The 20,006-nt window shown below is 43.5% G+C and overlaps 1 long non-coding RNA gene and 1 pseudogene across 2 annotated transcripts in view; one reads left to right on the forward strand and one right to left on the reverse strand.

The window, feature by feature from the left end:
* The window catches only part of LOC309646283, a 23,127-nt gene continuing 3,121 nt past the window's right edge, over nucleotides 1-20,006 (forward strand). The window contains exons 1-2 of the long non-coding RNA XR_014255245.1: nucleotides 1-283; nucleotides 9,752-17,091. This is a non-coding gene — a long non-coding RNA (uncharacterized lncRNA). The remainder of the gene's footprint in view (nucleotides 284-9,751; nucleotides 17,092-20,006) is intronic.
* On the reverse strand, nucleotides 283-7,762 carry LOC309646264 (large ribosomal subunit protein uL6 pseudogene; annotated as a pseudogene). Its single transcript has one exon. The product of its transcript is annotated as a large ribosomal subunit protein uL6 pseudogene (transcript).

The raw sequence follows: 20,006 nt of genomic DNA on the forward strand, positions 1-20,006 counted from the left end.
TTCCAGGCCCGCCTTCCTGACCGAGAGCGGCGGCAGGGGAGGGCCCGCGGGGAGCCCGAGCTCCACCCCGGGCCCCGAAGGGCGGTGGTCGCAGGCTCCGCGCCCGCGAGGTCACTGACGTCCTCCGCCCTCCCCCGCCCTCCCATCCCCGGCTGCTAGCGCCCAGGGCGGCTGGTCCAGGGACGCGGGCCGCAGCGAAATCCGGGAGACGGCCGGGTTACCCACGATGCTTCAAGGAGGCCGACCTGGGACACCTCCACTCGCTTATGCTTGCGGGACACCGGTGAGCTCAGACGAAGCCTCAACATGTCTAGTGACTTTCGCGCAGGCCCACCTGGCTTATAGCCTTGACCCTGGGCTTCCACCTGCGGTCCCCTGGGCCCCGAACCCCTACCCAGGGGGCCCGGCGCTCCCTCTTGGCATTGCGGGCACACAAAGATGCAAGGAGAGGGAGTCTATGGTACCGGTAACCTGGCCTGGATGCAGTTGTTCGTACAATTACTCTATTTTTAATTTATTAATTTTTGCTCTGATTTCATGTTCACCAAAGCAACCTTCTGGTAATGCACCTTGACGCCGTAAACAAAGTAGTTCCCAGGGTGGTAAAAATAAATATATTGTAAGAAATGACAAGGCCTACAGGTTTTTCTTTTCCGCAAATGCTTACCATATAAAAATAAGAGAAAGTAAGATGCAAAAGTATATACAGTATGATCCCAGTAGTGCTAAAATTATATCCACACAGATCTAGATAGTTGTAAAGTGTTATTATGGGTGTTATAGATGATTTTCATTTTGTTCTTCGTATTTTCTGATTTTGTGAAAATTTCTATCATGAACATGCATTATTTTTATAATCAGAATCAAACCAATGAGCCTTTTAAAACTAGCAAATGGGCAAAAATAAATAAGTAAAGGTCAATCTGCTTCTATAAATTAATAAATTGATTTTCCATTTGCGAGTCAACCTATATATATTTAGTTAGTACAAGTTGATTTTCTTTATTTTTTTAATTTTAATTTTTTATTTTTGGTTGCGTTGGGTTTTCGTTGCTGCGCGCAGGCTTTCTCTAGTTGCCACAAGCAGGGCCTACTCTTCGTTGCGGTGCACGGGCTTCTTATTGCGGTGGCTTCTCTTGTTGCGGAGCACAGGCTTTAGGCGCGTGGGCTTCAGTAGTTGCGGCACGTGGGCTCAGTAGTTGCGGTCGCAGTGCGCAGGCTCTAGGGCGAGCAGCTTCAATAATTGTGGCACGTGGGCTCTAGAGTGCAGGCTCAGTAGTTGTGGCACACGGGCTTAGTTGCTCTGCAGCATATGGGATCTTCCCAGACCAGGGATTGAACCTGTGTCCTCTGCATTGGCAGGTGGATTCTTAACCACTGCGCCACCAGGGAAGTCCTACAAGTTGACTGTTAATAGAGATCAAATAAAACTTGGTTTCTGAATGTGTGAACCTGATGACAAGACCCTGATGGGTAAAGCCCATTGGCCACTTTCCTTCCCCACTAATTTTGCAGCCTGGTACAAACATATGGATCTGGAGATGAAAATTTGGGAATTGTCAGCAGTGAGAATGGATGAGGTCACCAAAGAAATGAGTGTGGATGGAGAACAGGTCCAAACATTAGCCCCAAGACACCCCACATTATGAGTACAGGGGATGAAGCATGGAGCATAGGGCTCGAACCACTGTCCTTTGCGTTGGCAGGTGGATTCTTAACCACTGTGCCACCAGGGAAGTCCCTCAGAAGCTGTTTATTTGCTAGAATATATCAACACAGCCTCTGGCACTTGATATGTGGCTAATGATGTGGTAAATGTGTTCTTTTCAATCCTCAGCAACGAGACAGGATCAAAAGCAGGTCGTAATTATATGGGGCAGTGGTAGACATTCACTGTCTAGCCCTAGGCCTACGCTCTCTTAATCCTCTGTCAGTATAGTCTACAGGGACTGGGCGTTCCACACAACATCATACTGGCCCAGACCAGTATGGCCCAGACCACAGGCATCTCTCACCTAGACTGTTGCCTCTTCACTGATTTCCCTTTCCCCATACTTGCCCATTCCACCAGAGCAAGCAGAGTGAGTGGTCTTTATAAAAATTATACCATGTTATCTGGTTAAACAGTGGCTTCCCAGTACACTTTGGAGTAAAATTCAGACTCCTTACCATGGCCTTCAAGGGCCCGTGTGACCCAGCCTTGCCAGCTCTCACTCTAATTCACCATTTTGCAAACACTTCAGCCATTTTCCTATTCCTCAAATGCTTCAAGCCCATTCCTGCTTTAGGGACTTTGCACACAATGCTCTCATAGTTTCCCCTTTTTTGTGATTCAGGCGTTGGCTTAAATGTCACCTCCTCTTTGAGTTCTCCTCCTCTGCCTACTTTAAAATTCAATTATAATAGTTAACCATGGGACTTCACTGGTGGTCCAGTGGTTAGGACTCCACGCTTCTACTGGTCGGGGGAACTAAGATCCCACATGTCACAAGGTGCAGCCAAAAAAAAAAAAAAAAGTTAACCATGGTAGTCGTTAGTGCTTTTCACCAAACGTTTTTCTGGTCCTCCCCCTTTCTAGACACATGGTCCTTGCCCCTTTGAAGTTAGGTGTCATCATGTGACTATTTTTGCCAAATGAGATTTTGATAGCAGAAATTTGAAAGCCAGTGCTGATCTGCCACATCCCTTTTTCCTGCCTTGGCGATCATGGAAGCATGTGTCCAAATTGAGCTTCCATCAGCCTGAATTCCTGAGTGACTGAGGGTGATCAATGCTTCCCTTCCAACCTGTGATGGATGTGTGGCATGAGTGAGAAATAAACCTTTATTATTTCTACCACAAGGCATTACCTTATTCATCCTCATAGCATTCTCTTTTAAGAAAGGCAGTGTCAAGGATCATGACCACAGTTTTACAGATGGGAACACTAAGACAAATAGAGCTAGTGACTTGCCAAGATCAGAGAAAAACCTGTAGCAAAATTCGGGGTAGAACTTGTGCTTTTATAAATTCAAAATCCTTTCCTATTTCTTCTCAATGATAGGTCTCAAATTTGTCTTAACTTTGGCATTACTTTATCTATAAATTAGCATGTTTAGAATCATGCTAATGATTATAATCTAATTTTATTTGAGAAGTGTGCATCAAGAATCTGGCAATTTCTAATCAAAAAAATTATAAAATGGTAAAAAAAATAAAAAACACCTTTATTGTTTCAAACAACTAAGATTGTGGGGTTGTTTGCTATTACAGCATAACTAGCCTATCCAGACTTATACACTATAGGGCCAGGTACTTATCTGGGTGTTTTACCTGTATTTACTCATTCACTTCTCACAACATGAAGTAGGTACTATTATTATTCCCATGTTACTAATACAGTGAGTGAGAAAAGTTAAGTAAAGGGCAGAGGTAGAGTTTGAACCTGGTTAGAGATTTATGCTCTTGGTCACTCTGCTATACGGCCTCTAAAAGACGTTCAAACTCATGTTTGAACAAGGAATTGACAGAGTCATGAGTTTTATTACATATTCATACATACATAGAGAAAAGGGAACTGCCAGTTTTCATCCTTAGAGAGAATGTGAGTGTGTGTGTGTGTGCGTGTGTGTGTGTGTGTGCGTGTGTGTGTATCTTTTAGGAATACAAGGATGTCACTTGATATATTGATTGCTATTTTAATATCAATACCAGGACAACAATTATCAAGTATAGCAACCAGTTAGAATAACAAATTTTTTTTCTTTTTTTAAAATTTTTGGCCGCGCCATGTGGCTTGCAGGATCTTAATTCCCCGACCAGGGATGGAACTCAGGGCCACAGCAGTGAAAGCACGGTGTCCTAACCACTGGACTGCCAGGGAATTCCCTAGAATAACAAATATTTTAGAAGTTAAAGGTTATTTTTACAAGATCTGAAAATAAGTCTGAGTGTCTTAAAAAGACCCTCCCCCACCTTGTAGAAATACTTCCAAGGACTTCTTTTTTTAATTGTTTAGAACAAACTCTCTTGACGTATAGTTTACAAATAATGAAGTGCACGTGCATTCTAAGCGTACAGTTTGATAAGGCTTGACAGATGTCCACACCTGAGTACCTACCAGCACTATCAAAATACAGAACAGTTCCATTACTCCAGGCAGCTCCCTCCTGACCCTGTCCAGTCTGTCCTGCCTCTACCCCTGGCCCCAGGCAACTACTGATCGACATTGTGTCACCATAGAGTAGACTGGGCTTTTCTAGAGTGCCACATAAACAGAATGATACAGGGTGCTTTTCTGTGTCTGGTTTCTTTCATTCAGTAAAATGTTTTTGAGATTCTCCATGTTATTGCACATGTCAATATGTCATTCCCAAGGACAGTTTTTAGTAACAGAAAATAAAACAATTTTCGGTTCTGGGCAGAACTTTCATAACTATTCTCAATTCCATACTTTATTCAGATAAGAGTCTTTGAACCAATTTTATGACCTGGAATGGTGTCTACCCTCTGCTGCTTGGAAACAGGAAGTTCCTGAAATTCCTTTTCTCTTGCAACATTCTCAAAACTCAATACCAGCTTTCCATTAGCACCTAGAGAAAAGAAAGTTCCGGGGAGCTCCAAACCCACCCAATGGAAAGGAAAAAGGCAAAAGAGAATTCTAAGTCAGAGGAATAAGGGGCATGTAACGTTCTTCTCTGATACACCTGGTAGGTAATTCCCTGGCGGTCCAGTGATTAGGACTCCTCACTTTCACTGCTGAGGGGGCAGGTTCAATCCCTGGTCGGGGGAACTAAGATCCCGCAAGCTGGCAGCACAGCCAAAAAAAAAAGAAAAAGAAAAAGATACACCTGATAGAAGTTAACACCTCTCCCATCACCTTCTCATCTCTCCCTGATCTACCCCTGACACTTCTCACAATCTGAAACGACCATGCCCATTTCCTTTCCAGAATGCCGGCATAGCCAGATGCATGCCTTGGCCAGCTCTAGCCGTGCTGACAAATGTAGCTCAGGCCCATCCATGTTAATGGCTGGAGAGTACTACATTGTGTGAATACACCACTACTGATTTCACCCCTTTTCCTGTTGAGCATTTAGGTTGTTGCCCTTTTTCACTTTCCATCAACACATTCCTCATGTACCTCCTGACCTTGTGCTCACACGTGAGACTTTCCCCAGGTGTTTCCTAGGGGTGTTGCTGCTAGGCTGGAGGCCCTGTGCATCTTCCCCTTTACTATGGCTGAGCGCATTCTCCACGGGGGCTGTGCACACCAGTGCTTTTACTCCCAGTTACCCCATGGAAGATGAAGAAAATCACCCAGCCGCCAGCCCCTCGCTGGACCCAGCGCAGGCCCCTGTGTCTCCCCTTTCACCACTTCTGCTTGTGTCTGGTTCACAAAGAGGTCTTGCTTATTTTTATCTTGACTAGATCTGGGTCTTTTCTCTTTTTGTATTTTATTCGTCTTTATTATATATCTGAAGCATGGAGTCATGATGCTATTTGACTGTAAGTCTATTCTAAGTGACTTTTCTATGCATCTCCCCCATCCCTGGGCGCCCTTCTACTGGTATACTTGCTCCTTGGCCCCAGAAATACCTTCCCAGGCTTGTCTTGAAGGCGGCATAGTTCTTTCTCGTCTTCTCGGGGTCATTTTTCTAAGCTTGGCTCACATGCCAGCTCTTCTGTTTCCTGACGGGGACAGGACTTCCTCCTAGGATAAGCAGCTGTCACTGCATTTGTAGTCAGCGTCCTGAACTGGACTCCTGGCCGCCTGGCCTGAGCCAAACTGTGACTCTCTGGCAACTGATCCTCCTTTCGTAACCACAGTGATGTGGGCCTCATGCCATAAGCGAGAGCATTCAGACTATCACTTGGGTACAGGTGACCTGGGGCCTATAGGGTGCCCACTGGACTCCCGCCGCTTGATAACAGTAGTATCAGCAGCCCACCGCCCCCCGCCAGCAGACACTCTGCTAAGAGATTCTTACAGCTCTGAAAGACTGTAAGATGGAGTTATTCTTTCTCTGCTACAGATGAGGAAATTGAGGCTGAATTGAGAGGAGAGATGAATGATTTGCTCAAGGAAACACACCCAAAATACATTGACTTTTTTTTTTTTTTGGCACAGCTTGCGGGATCTTAGTTCCCAGACCAGGGATTGAACCCGGGCCCTGGCAGTGAAAGCGCCAAGTCCTAACCACTGGACCGCCAGGGAATTCCCTACATTTACCGTTGTTGCTGGCACATTCACTCCTCTCCTTCCCCCAAATTACCCTGCATCCAGAGGACTTTCTATGTCTAGGACAGAAAATAATATTGATAGGCTAAGCTCCCCCTGGTGGTGAGGTGCATCAACACAAAATGTCCATGCAAAGATGTGAGGGTTCCAGCCTTGAGCATAACAAGCAAGTCACAGGACACTCAGCTGATCAGAGCACAAGTGTGAGACTTCTTATTTTTTTTTTCCAATAGATAAGTTTCATTGCATTTTAAAGATATCACAAAGAGGTCCTGGGAATCATTTGGTATCTTCTTGTTTCCATAGCAAGACAACTCTTAGATCTTATTCATCAGCCTGATGATTTGTTCCTTTTTCAGAGACATAGATAACATCCAAAATGTTCTGATATCCTTATTTTTAACTGTGTGGCTTGCTGAATCAAAGCAGCTGAATTTGATGCAAGGTCAGTGCAAATCACTTCCTGGGCTTGAGATACTGAATAAGCAATTCCTGGCCTCATATGAGCCCTGCAGATTTTTCATCTAAGAAATTTCCAGTTTCAACAAGAGACCTGCTCTCCTGAATAAAGACGTGGGTGGGGAAGTGAGCATACACAGACGTACTCTTGTAATGGAAGCCCAGTGGAACACCCTTGATCATGTGTTGTATTGGACTTGGGACTGCATGAACTCGAGCCGGTTCCTTTCTCTTCTCCACTGTTTGTCAACCTGGAGTCCCTTCCTATTCTTTCCGAGGAGGCTGAGTTCTATACTGATGTAGTCCCTCTGCAGGATTCCTCTGGGGCCCTTCACAATAATTGTGTGTCCTTCCACAGTGATGTTGACATTTTCTGGAATGTCGACAGTCTGGTTGCTGAAAATAGTCTTCATTCTCACGGTGGATTCAGAAAAGAGAGCATCTTAAGGTATTTTTTTGTTTTTGTTTTTTTAAATTAATTTATTTATTTATTTATTTTGGCTGCACCAGATCTTAGTTGCGGCACGTGGGATCTTTAGTTGCGGCATGCAGACTCTTTAGTTGTGGCATGCAGACTCTTTAGTTGCTGCACTTGGGATCTTTAGTTGCGGCATGTGGACTCTTTAGTTGTGGCATGCAGACTCTTAGTTGCGGCGTGCATGCGGAATCTAGTTCCCCAACCAGGTATCGAACCTCTCGGCCCCCTGCACTGGGAGTGCAGAGTCTTACCCACTGGGCCATCAAGGAAGTCCCCTTAAGGTTTATTATTATTATTATTTTTTAATTTTATTTATTTATTTATTTATTTATGGCTGTGTTGGGTCTTCGTTTCTGTGTGAGGGCTTTCTCTAGTTGCGGCAAGTGGGGGCCACTCTTCATCGTGGTGCGTGGGCCTCTCACTATCGCGGCCTCTCTTGTTGCGGAGCACAGGCTCCAGACGCGCAGGCTCAGCAATTGTGGCTCAGGGGCCTAGTCGCTCCGTGGCATGTGGGATCTTCCCAGACCAGGGCTCGAACCCGTGTCCCCTGCATTGGCAGGCAGATTCTCAACCACTGCGCCACCAGGGAAGCCCAAGGTTTATTTTTTAAACAGTTTAAAAAAAATTTTTCTTGGGGTATAGTTGATTTACAATGTTGTGTTTAAACGGTTTTATTGAGATATAATTCACATATCATATAATTCATCCATTTAAAGTGTACAATTGAATGATTTTTAGTATATTCATGTATATGTATGACCATCATTACGATCAATTTCAGAATATTTTCATCACCTCAAAAAGAAACCCTGTGCCTTTTAGTTATCTATCCTTCTATCCCTCCCACCCAGCCCTAAGCCACCACTAATCTATTTTTTGTCTCCACAGATTTGGCTAGTCTGGATGTTTTATGTAAATTATGTAATAATGTGATCTTTTGCCTCTTAATGTTTTTAAATTAAATGTGTTTACACTGTAATTCTGCTTTATACCAGAATTCATCAGAAACAGTGCTTTTAGCTCTGTGATTTTACACGTTTTTCAAGATTAGCAGAACATAATAGCAAACCCGTAAGTTATATTTTCTTCTCCCTTCTCTGAAGGAAAGCCCAGAGACTCTTTCTTTAGGAGATCATTCTAGGGGAAACAAAATGAAAAGAAGGACAAATAACAACCCAGGGAATCTGGGACATTTTGAATTTTTATTGAGGTTCTCATCATCCAGACCCCTGATCTCCAGGCCCTGCCTGCTATGGGGTCTGAGCCCACCTTTGTGGTGCAAAGGCTGGAAGGTGGGTCAGGGCTGCCTCCCCTCCCCCACGTGCAGACTGCAGAGCTGCCTGCCAGAGGAAGAGTGCCCAAGGACACCTTAGAGGTGGACATGCAGAGAGACAAGAGCGGAGAAGAGGTGAAAGTCCCATTGCCTGGAGGAGGGAACACTGTCAGAGCAAGGGCTGAAGATGAGGCAGTTGCCAACAGGCCCAACCAGCTCTCAAGCCTGCCTAGGGGGGCCCCAGCGTACTTCAGCGGGTGGGGTGTCCTTCAAGGTCAGCCACAGGATGGACATCTGCTAAGGTGGTACATGGAAGCTCTGCTTGGGTCCTGACCCTCAGGAGGGAACTCATCAAATTGATCCTCTCCCTCTGACTTCACCTTTAGGGAAGGTCAACCAAGTCCCTGCTTCCACCATAGCCCCTTTACCCAGCAAAAATGACAATCCTTTGTCTCAAATATTGGGCAGGAATCGTATGACTCTAGGACAAGACCTGAAAGTGAGCGCCTGTGGACTTCCCTGGCGGTCCAGTGGTTAGGACTATGAGCTTCCACTGCAGGGGGCGTGGGTTCGATCCCTGGTTGGGGAACTAAGATCCTGAAAAAAAGAAGGTGAGCGCCTGTTGCAGTGCCAACTCATGGTGTGAAGTAGATACTCTAAGGAGGAGGATGGCTCTGGAGACCTCAAAATCCAGATTCTACTTGGACGATCTCAAGTGAGCTGAGGGTGGGGAAAGGAATTGTTCTGGCTGAGCTGGAGTAGAGGGATGACAGAAACAAAGGTCCAGTGCCAAATGGAGACCTGGCTTGTAGTGAGAGCGTGAGAGGGGCAAAACACACACAAAAAAGGAGATAAAATGTTAACAAGCAGATTCAGAACCGCTGATACAGAGGGCCAACTATAAACTTACACGTGTGGGTTTTTGATGGCTCAGACGGTTGGTGTCCCTAACCTCCGCATTGTTCAAGGGTCAACTGTATCTGCTCTGGCTAGAACCTTCCGTACAGTGTTGAATAGCAGCAGTGAAAGCAGGCATCCTTGTCATGTTCCTGATCTTAAGGGGATAGCTTTCAGTCTTTCAGTATGATGTTAGCTGTGGGTTTTTCATAAATAGCCTTTATCATGGTGAGAAATATTCCCTTTATTCCTACTTTTCTGAGAGTTTTTATCATAGAAAGATGTTGGATTTGTGAAATGCCTCTTCTACACCGTTTGAGATAGTCATGCAGTTTTGTTTCCTTCATTCTGCTAATGTGATATGTTACATTGATTGAATTTCCTTTTTCTTTCTTTCTTTTTTTTTCTTGGCTGCGCTGCGCAGATTGTGGGATATTAGTTCCCTGACCAGAGATTGAACCCGGGCCTTCGGCAGTGAGAGCACGGAGTCCTAACCAGTGGATTGCCAGGGAATTTCCAGATTTTCTTATGTTTAACCACCCTGGAATCCCTGGGACAAATCCTACTTGGTCGTGGTGAATAATTCTTTAAATATGTTATTGGATTCAATTTGCTAATATCTCATTGAGGATTTTTGCATCTATATTCATGTGCGAAATTGGTCTGTAATCTTATTTTCTTGTGATGTCATTATCTGGCTTTGGCATTAGGGTAATGCTGGCCTCATAGGATGAGCTGGGGACTGCTCCTTCTTCTTCAGTTTTTTGGAAGAGTTTAAGAATAATTAGTGTTAACTCTTCTTTAAATGTTTGGTAGAATGCACCTGTGAAGCCATCTGGTCCAGGACTTTTCTTTGTTGGGAGGTTTTTGATTACTGATTCAATCTCTTTTTTTTTTTAAATAAATTTATTTATTTATTTATTTTTGGCTGTGTTGGGTCTTCGTTTCTGTGCGAGGGCTTTCTCTAGATGCGGCGAGCGGGGGCCACTCTTCATCGCGGTGCGCGGGCCTCTCACTATCACGGCCTCTCTTGTGGCGTAGCACAGGCTCCAGACACGCAGGCTCAGTAGTTGTGGCTCATGGGCCCAGTTGCTCCGCGGCATGTGGGATCCTCCCAGACCAGGGCTCGAACCCGTGTTCCCTGCATTGGCAGGCAGATTCTCAACCACTGTGCCACCAGGGAAGCCGTCAATCTCTTGTTATAGGCCTGTTGGGATTTCCTGTTTCTTCTGGAGTTGGTTTAGGTAATTTGTGTGTTTCAAGGAATTCATCCATTTCTTCTAGGTTATCTAATTTGTTGGTGTGCAATTGTTCAGAATATTCTCTTATAAACCCTTTTTATCTCAAAAAGCTCAGTAATAATGTCCCCATTTTCACTTTTTTTTTTATGACTATGTTCTTAGCTGTATTTTATTTATTTATTTATTTTTGGCTGCGTTGGGTCTTCGTTGCTGCGCGCGGGCTTTCCTCTAGTTGTGGCGAGTGGGTACTACTCTTCATTGTGGTGCGCAAGCTTCTTATTGCAGTGGCTTCTCTTGTTGTGGAGCATGGGCTCTAGGCACCTGGGCTTCAGTAGTTGTGGCACGTGGGCTTCAGTAGTTGTGGCTCGTGGGCCCTAGAGTGCAGGCTCAGTAGTTGTGGTGCATGGGCTTAGTTGCTCCGCGGTATGTGGGATCTTCCCGGACCAGGGCTTGAACCTGTGTTCCCTGCAGTGGCAGGCAGATTCTCAACCACTGCGCCACCAGGGAAGCCCCCCATTTTCACTTCTGATTTCAGTTATTTGCAGCTTTCTCTTTTTCCTTTCTAAGTATGTGCTATATTCTGAATGTTATGTCCACTCAAAACTCGTCTATTAAATCCTAATGCTGAATGTGTTGGTATTAGGGGGTGGAGGCCTTTGGGAGGTGATTAAGTCGTAAGGGCAAAGCCCTCACGAATGGGATATGTGCCCTTATAAAAGAGGTTCCAGAGAAATCCCTGGCTCCTTACACATGTGATAATGAGAGTCTGCGACCTAGAAGAGGCCCCTCACCTAGTCACGGTGGCGCTTTGATCTTGGACTTCCAGTCTCTAGAACTGTGAGAAATAAGTTTCCGTTGTTTATAAGCTACCCAGTCTGTGGTATTTTGTTATAGCAGCCTGACCAGAGTAAGACAGTCTAGCTAAAACTTTGTTAGTATTGTTGAGCTTTTCAAAGAACCAACTTTTTTTTTTTTTTTTGGCTGCGTTGGGTCTTGGTTGCTGCGCGCGGGCTTTATCTAGTTGCGGCGAGCGGGGGCTGCTCTTCGTTGCGGTGCGCGGGCTTCTCATTGTGGTGGCTTCTCTTGTTGCGGAGGACGGGCTCTAGGCGCACGGGCTTCAGTAGTTGTGGCTTGCGGGCTCTAGAGCGCAGGCTCAGTAGTTGTGGTGCACAGGCTTAGTTTCTCCGCAGCATGTGGGATCTTCCTGGATCAGGGCTCGAACCCATGTCTCCTGCATTGGCAGGCGGATTCCTAACCACTGTGCCACCAGGGAAGCCAGACCAACTTTTTGTTTCATTGATTTTTTTTTTCCTCTTCAAACGCCTTTTTTTTTGGTGACACAATTTAACCCATGACAGTGACCATATTTGGAAATAGAGTTTTTGCAGATGTTATAGTTAAAATGGGGTCGTAATGGATTAGGGTGAGATCATACTGGATTAGGATGGGCCCTAAATCCAATGACTAGTGTCCTTATTTATTTTTATTTATTTATTTTTGGCTGCATTGGGTCTTCGTTGCTGCGTGCGGGCTTTCTCTAGTTGTGGTGAGCGGAGGCCACTCTTCATTGCAGGGCGTCCCCTTCTCATTCTGGTGGCTTCTCTTGTCGCGGAGCATGGGCTCTAGGCATGTGGGCTTCAGTAGTGTGGCACGTGGGCTTCAGTAGTTGTGGCTCGCAGGCTCTAGAGCGCAGGCTCAGTAGTTGTGGCGCACGGGCTTAGTTGTTCTGCGACATGTGGGATCTTCCCCAACCAGGGCTCGAACCTGTGTCCCCTGCGTTGGCAGGTAGATTCTTAACCACTGCACCACCAGGGAAGCCCGACTAGTGTTCTTATACCTTCCCACCAGCAGTGTACAAGGGCTCCAGTTTCTCCACATCCTTGCCAACACTTGCTGTTTTCTGTTTTTTGATAGTAGCCATCCTAATGGGTGTGATGTGGTATCTCACTGTAGTTTTGATTTACATTTCTCTATTGATTAGTGATGGTGAGCATCTTTTCATGTGCTTATTGGCAATCTGTATGTCTTCTTTGTAAAAATATCTATTCAACTCCTTTGCCCATTTTTTTTTTTAATGTATTTTGGCTTTTTTTTTTTTTTTGGCTGTGTCGGGTCTTTGTTGTGGTGCTTAGGCTCTACATCGCATTCAGGCTTCTCTCTAGTTGTGGTGTGAGGGCTTAGTTGCCCCGCGGCACGTGGGATCTTACTTCCCCAACCAGGGATCAAACCCGCATCCCCTGCATTGGAAGGCGGATTCTTAACCACTGGACCACCAGGGAAGTCCCCTTTGCCCATTTTTGAATCAGGTTGTTTGTTTGTTTTAATTGTGGTTGAGTTGTAGGAGTTCTTTTTTTTTTTTTTTTTTTTACATTTATTGTGCACTTTATTTCTATTATTAAGGAGTTCTTTATATATTCTGGATATTAACTCATCAGATATATGATTTGCAAATATTTTCTCCCATATTTTCTCTGTGGGTTGCCTTTTTACTCTGTTGCTATGCCTTGTTGATGCACAAAATTCTTAAAATTTCATCAAGTGCAATCTATTTTTTCCTTTGTTGCCTGTGCCTTTGGTGTCATATCCAAGAAATCATTGCTAAATCCAATGTAATGCAGTTTTTCCCCTACGTTTTCTTCTAAGAGTTTTATAGTTTTAGATTTTACATTTAGGTCATGGATCAATTTTAGTTCATTTTTGTATAAAGTGTTAGGTAAGTGTCCAACTTCATTCTTTTGCATATGGATATCCAGTTTTCCCAGCACCGTTTATTGAAGACTGTCTTTCGCCCACTGAATGGTCTTGACACCCCTGTTGAAAGTCACTGGACTATATTTGCAAGTGTTTATTTCTGGACTCTATTCCATTGTCCATATGTCTGTCTTTAGGCCAATGATCTTTCAACACACTGTTTTGATTACTGTAGATTTGTAGTAAGTTTTGAAATCAGAAGGCTTGAGACCTCCAACTTTGTTCATCTTTTTCAGGATTGCTTGGCTATTCAGGGTCCCGTGGGATTCCATTATGAATTTTACAGTGGGATTTTCTATTTCTGTTAAAAATGTCACTGGGATTTTGAGAAAGATTGCATCAAACCTATAGATCACTTAGAGTCCACAAACATGGGATGTCTTTCCATTTATTTATGTCTTTAATTTCTTTCAGCAACGTTTGATAGTTTTAATGGTATAAATCTTTTGCCTCTTTGGTTAATTCTTAAATATTTTATTCTCTTTGGTGCTATTATAAATGGAATTATTTTCTTAATTTCCTTTTTGGATTGTTCATTGTTAGTGTATAGAAATGCAACTGAATTTTTGTGTGTTGCTTTGTAGGTTGCTACTTTGCTGAATTTGTTTATAAGGTTTAACAGATTTTTTGTGGAATCTTTAGTGTTTTCTGCATATAAGATCATAACATCTGTGAACAGAGATAATTTTATTTCTTCTTTTCCAATTTGAATGACTTTTCTTTTTCTTGCCTGATTGCTCTGGTTAGGACTTCCAGTACTATGTTGAATAAAAGTGACAAGAGTGAGCCATCCTTATCCTGTTCTTTATCTTAGAGGAAAAACTTTCTTTCACCATTGAGTATGATGTTTGCTGTGTATATGTTTTCATATACGGCTTTTATTATATTGAGTTAGTTTCCTTCTATTCCTAGTCTGTTGAGTATTTTTATCATGAAAGGGTGTTGAATTTTGACAAATGCTTTTTCTGTATCAATTGAGATATTCATGTGGTTTTCTTTCCCCTTCATTCTGTTAATGTGGTATAGTACACTGATTGATTTTTGTATGTTGAACCATTCTTGCATTCTAGGGGAAAATCCCACTCGGTCATGATATATAATCCTTTTAATGTTGTTATTTTTAAAACTGTGGCATATTGCACTTTTTTTTTTTTTTTTTTTTTTAAAGAAAAGATTTCCTGAAGGAATGGTCAGCAGTGTCAGGAAACTCAGAGGGGTCAAGTAGGGGAAGGACTGAAGGGGATTTTGTTATTAAGAGGTTTTTTGTTAAACTTGTACTTGAATGTTCTTAGCAGCACTATTCATAATAGCCAAAAAGTATAAACAATTCAAATTTCCATCAACTCATGAATGTGGTATATCCATGCAATGGAGTATTATTCAGCCATAAAGAGGAATGAAGTTCTGATACATGCTACAACATGGATGAATGAAGTGAAAGAAGCCAGGCGCAAAAGGCCATATACTATGTGATTCCATTTATATGAAAGTCAAATAGACAAGTCCACAGAGACAGGAAGTAGATTAGTAGTTTCCAGGGGTTTGGGGAAGATGTTTGGATCAGGTTGGGAGCTTGAAGAAGGTGTGAAATCTTTGGATTAGCTCCCCTCAGGGGAGGGCAGGAAAAGTTGAGCAAGAATAAGTGAAAAACTAAATGTTTGGCTGAGCTTATAAGCCCAACCTTGTACATTCAGATGGCCACAGGAGTTGGTAAGAGATCAGGGTAACTGAGGACAAGATGATGATTTTTCAGAACTACTGTGGGCAATGTGGTAGCTGCTGGTGAGCCAGGGTAGGCTGGAAGGACCGTTAAGTTTTCACGAATGGGAAGAAGGTGAATCCCACAAGTATTTTAATAGACTAGTGTGCCTTCAGCACAGCATCTGGCACATGTAGAAAACACTTATTTGTTAAAAATAAAAGAATAATCAGTTTAGGGGAAGGGTATCAACTTTACTGAGGTATAATTCACATACCATACAATTCACTTATATTGGTCAGTTGATTTTTTTTTTTGGCCGTGCCACACAGGTTTCAGGATCTTAGAACCCCGACCAGGGATCAAACCCAGCCCTGGCAGTGAAAGTGCCCAGCCCTAATCACTGGACTGCCAGGGAATTCCTGGTCAGTTGATTTTTGACAGGGGTGCTAATACAAGTCAACTGGATACAAACAGTCATCTCAGCAAATGGTGATGAGACACATGCATTTCCACATGGAGAAGAAATGAAGTTGGGCCCTTTCCTCACACTATATACAAAAATTAACTCACATCCTAGTGGGTATAAAGTAATTTCTCATTTTGGCTTTGCTTTGCTGTTCCCTAATGATTAATGACATTGAACATATTTTCATGTGCTTATTGGCCATTTATATATCTTCTTTGGAGAAATGCCTATTCAGATATTTTGTCCATTTTTAATTCGGTTATTTGTCTTTTCTATTATTGAGTTTTAAAGTTTCTTTTTATATTCTGCATACGAGACCCATATCAGGTATATGATTTACACACACCTGTTCTGTGTGTCTTTTCACTTCCTTTGAAGGGCAAGTTTCTTGTGGGCTTCTTTTTAGCATGATGAAATATTCTCAAATTGATTGTGGTGATGATTGCACAACTCTGTGAACATACTAAAAACCATTAAACTGAACACTTTAAAATGTTGTGTTTTATGGCATGTGAATTACGGCTCAATAGAGCTGTTATAAAATAACAAATGCTGGAGAGGGTATGAGAAAAGGGAACCCTCCTACACTGTTGGTGGGAATGTAAGTTGGTGCAGCCACTACCGAAAACAGTGTGGAGTTTCCTCAGAAAACTAAAAATAGAATTACCATATGATCCAGCAATCCCACTCTTGGGTATATACCCAGACAACACTATAGTTCAAAAAGATATGGCGCAGTGGTTAAGAATCTGCCTGCCGACGCAGGGGACGTGGGTTCGATCCCTGGTCCGGGAAGATCCCACATGCCGCGGAGCAAATAAGCCCGTGTGCCACAACTACTGAGCCTGTGCTCTAGAGCCCGTGAGCCACAACTACTGAAGCCCGTGCGCCTAGAGCCCGTGCTCGGCAACAAGAGAAGCCACCGCAGTGAGAAGCCCGTGCACCGCAACGAAGAGTAGCCACCGCTCACCACAACTAGAGAAAGCCCGTGTGCAGCAACGAAGACCCAACGCAGCCAAAAATTTTTTAATAAAATAAATAAATAAATTTATTTAAAAAAAGAAAAGAAAAAAATCACGAGTTAAAAAAAAAAAAAAAGTTTGGCGGCAAGGGAGCTGCTCTGCTACGTACAAAACCCCGGCCCAGAAGCAGGTCGTCTACGAATGATCTAGCACCAGTTTCCCCACAAACGTGCAGTATGTGATGGGCAAGGGGGTGGCTGCCTTTCCAGCCGTGCCCTGTGTCCCTGTATGAAGGGCTGTCCACACCGGACCCCGGTCCTGTGAAGTCTACCAACTTTGTGATTGCCAAACATGTCAGTGCCATCTTGGTGCTTCAACAGGACAGTAATCACCCACTCTGGACTCCATTGTGTGCTAAATGAACAGTCATTGCTCCTCTCCCTTCTTCCTTAGTTATGGACCCTAATATTGTTCAGAGACAACAGGCACAGTGAAGTGGGCCCTGCCCCAGTCCCCAAGGGATGATTAAAGTTTAGTATAAGAGCCAATAAGACAACCTCATTCCCTTTTGCCAGGTACTTGCTTCCTCAGCATCCCTTGCAGCTTTGAGTATAAAATGCAAGAATAAAGACATAAATTGAGGTAAGAACTGGTAAGCAAGAAGAAAACAGGCCTTGATGATTTGGGAAATGCTCAGCCTATCTAGATTGCAAAAAGATGCTAAAATTAGGAGATTCACTGTCAGGAAAACATGCTTTAGAGAGAAAGCCTAGGGTGTGGTTGGACAAACTTTTGCTACTGCCTGGAAAGGATCAGAAGGCCAGAGTATCCTGTTAAGAGTGCTCTTTAAGGGATTTGGCACATGACTCATGGATCCCTCCAGATATTTCAGCAGAAGCCAGGAATAGAGATGGGATTATCTAGGAAGGAGGACTCTCTTGTCCAGTGAAGTGTCCTGTGACATACACAGGAGACCCACAAAGTTCTTGAGGATGTTATATCAGCAAAAACTCTGCCAGCAAGGACTAAAAGGAACAAGAGAGGGGGAAATTAAAGAAAGCTCTAAAAGTTCTCTCAAAATATTAGGAAATATGCTAATATGCTTATATGTTACTCAGCTACAAACATGTGCTACCCTTCAAGAAAAAGGAGTGGTGACTGTGAGGATGGAGGTGCAGGTCCAGAGGTGCAGGTCCAGAGGGTAGAGCTGAGAGCCATGGAGGATTATTTCCAGGCCTTGAAACCTAATGGAGTTTGCTAGGCTGGATTTCAAAATTGCTTGGAACCAGTGACTCCTTTTCTCTTTCCATTTTCTTCCTTTTTTTTTTTTTTTTTTTTTAAGAATTTCACTTATTTATTTATTTATTTATCTATTTTTGGCTGTGTTGGATCTTCGTTTCTGTGCGAGGGCTTTCTCCAGTTGCGGCGAGCGGGGACCACTCTTCATCGTGGTGCGCGGGCCTCTCACTATCGCGGCCTCTCTTGTTGCGGAGCACAGGCTCCAGACGCGCAGGCTCAGTAGTTGTGGCTCACGGGCCTAGTTGCTCCGCGGCATGTGGGATCCTCCCAGACCAGGGCTCGAACCCGTGTCCCCTGCATTGGCAGGCAGACTCTCAACCACTGCGCCACCAGGGAAGCCCCCCTTTTTTTTTTTTTAACTGAAGTATAGTTGATTTACAATATTGTGTTATCTATTTTCTTCCTTTTATTTATTTATTTATATTTTTTTGGCCACGCCATACAACTTGTGGGATCTTAGTTCCCCAACCAGGGATCAAAACCAGGCCCATGGCAGTGAAAGTACTGAGTCTTAACCACTGGACCGCCAGGGAATTCCCATTTTCTTCCGTTTTAAATTGAAATGTCTATAACTGTTATACTGTACCTAAACCAGCATCTTACTTTAGAAAGTGAGTAGATAATTTATTTCTTGAATTTTTGTGTGTGAACTCATTTAATCCTCAGCACAATCACAGGTTCATGGATAGAGAGGAATTTTGCCCCAGGATGGATCATATCCAGAATCTCAGTCATACCCATTTTAGATGATGAGATATGGGACTTTTGAGCTGATGAGATTTAGATGAAATTTTGAACTTGAGTTGATGCTGTAATGAGTTGAGACTTTGGGGGACCTTGGGATCAAGTGAATGTATGTTGCATGTGGGATGGACATAAATCTTTGAGAGCCAGACAGAATGTAGTAAACTGAATAATAATCGTTGGAACTTGTAACTATGTTACTTAACATGATAAATAGGGACTTTGCAGTTGTGATTAAGTTAAGGATATTGAGACAAGATTATCTTGGTTTATGCATGTGGATCCAGTGTAATCACAAGGGTCCTTATAAGGAGGTAGAAAGGTCAGTCAGAAGATGTGACAATGCAAATGAACCTACCTATGAAACAGAAATAGAATCAGGGACATAGAGAACAGACTGGTGGTTGCCAAGGGGGCGGGGGGTGGGAGAGGGTTGGATTGGGAGTTTGGGATTAGCAGACGCAAACTGGTATACATGGAATGGATAAACAACAAGGTCCTACGGTATAGCACAGGGAACTATATTCAATATCCTGTGATAAACCATAATGGAAAAGAGAAAGAATGTATATATATGTATAACTGAGTCACTCTGCTGTACAGTAGTAATTAACACAACATTGTAATTCAACTACACGTAAATAAAAAATAAATTAAAAACAAAAAAGATGTGACAATGGAAGCAGAGGGTCAAAGAGGTTTGACGATTTTACATTGCTGTCCTTGAAAATGGAGGAAGGGTCATAAGCCAAGGAATGCATGTGGCCTCTAGAAACTGGAACAGAGAAGGAAACAGATTTTCCTCTAGTCTCTGGAAGAAGCAAGGCCCTGCTGAGGTTTGATTTTGTCTCAATAAAACCCACTTCAGGGACTTCCCCGGTGGCACAATGGTTAAGAATCCACCTGCCAGTGCAGGGGACATGGGTTCAAGCCCTGGTCCGGGAAGATCCCACATGCCACGGAGCAACTAAACCTGTGCGTCACAACTACTGAATCTGCGCTCTAGAGCCCTCGAGCCACAACTACTGAGCCCGTGTGCTGCAGCTACTGAAGCCTGCATGCCTAGAGCCCGTGCACCGCAACAAGAGAAGCCCCCGCAATGAGAAGCCCGCACGCTGCAACTAGAGAAGGCCTGCGCGCAGCAACAAAGACCCAATGCAGCCAAAAATAAATTTAAAAAATTAAAACAAAAAACCCACTTCAGACTTCTGACTTCAAGAATTATAAAATAGTGTTTATGTTATTTTAAGCCATGAAGTTTGTGGTACTTTGTTACAGCAATAGGAAATCAATACTAGGACACACTGAGCTTTGGTGTAAACAGCTTCTGAGATTAAAAACACAGTAGACAAGAGGAAAGTATGTAGCCAGTCTGTAGGAGAACAGAAAGAGGCAGATATGGGGAGTAGCTCAGTCATGTATGGACAGAGTCTGGGAGAAAAGCTGCACAAACTCTTCCCCTTCCTGAGCTAGGACAGGGCCATTCCTTCTGGTCAGGCCAGGCTCATGATTGG

Source organism: Balaenoptera physalus (genome assembly GCF_965194825.1).
Source record: "Balaenoptera physalus genome assembly, chromosome: 16".
In the NCBI taxonomy this organism is placed as follows: Eukaryota; Metazoa; Chordata; class Mammalia; order Artiodactyla; family Balaenopteridae; genus Balaenoptera; species Balaenoptera physalus.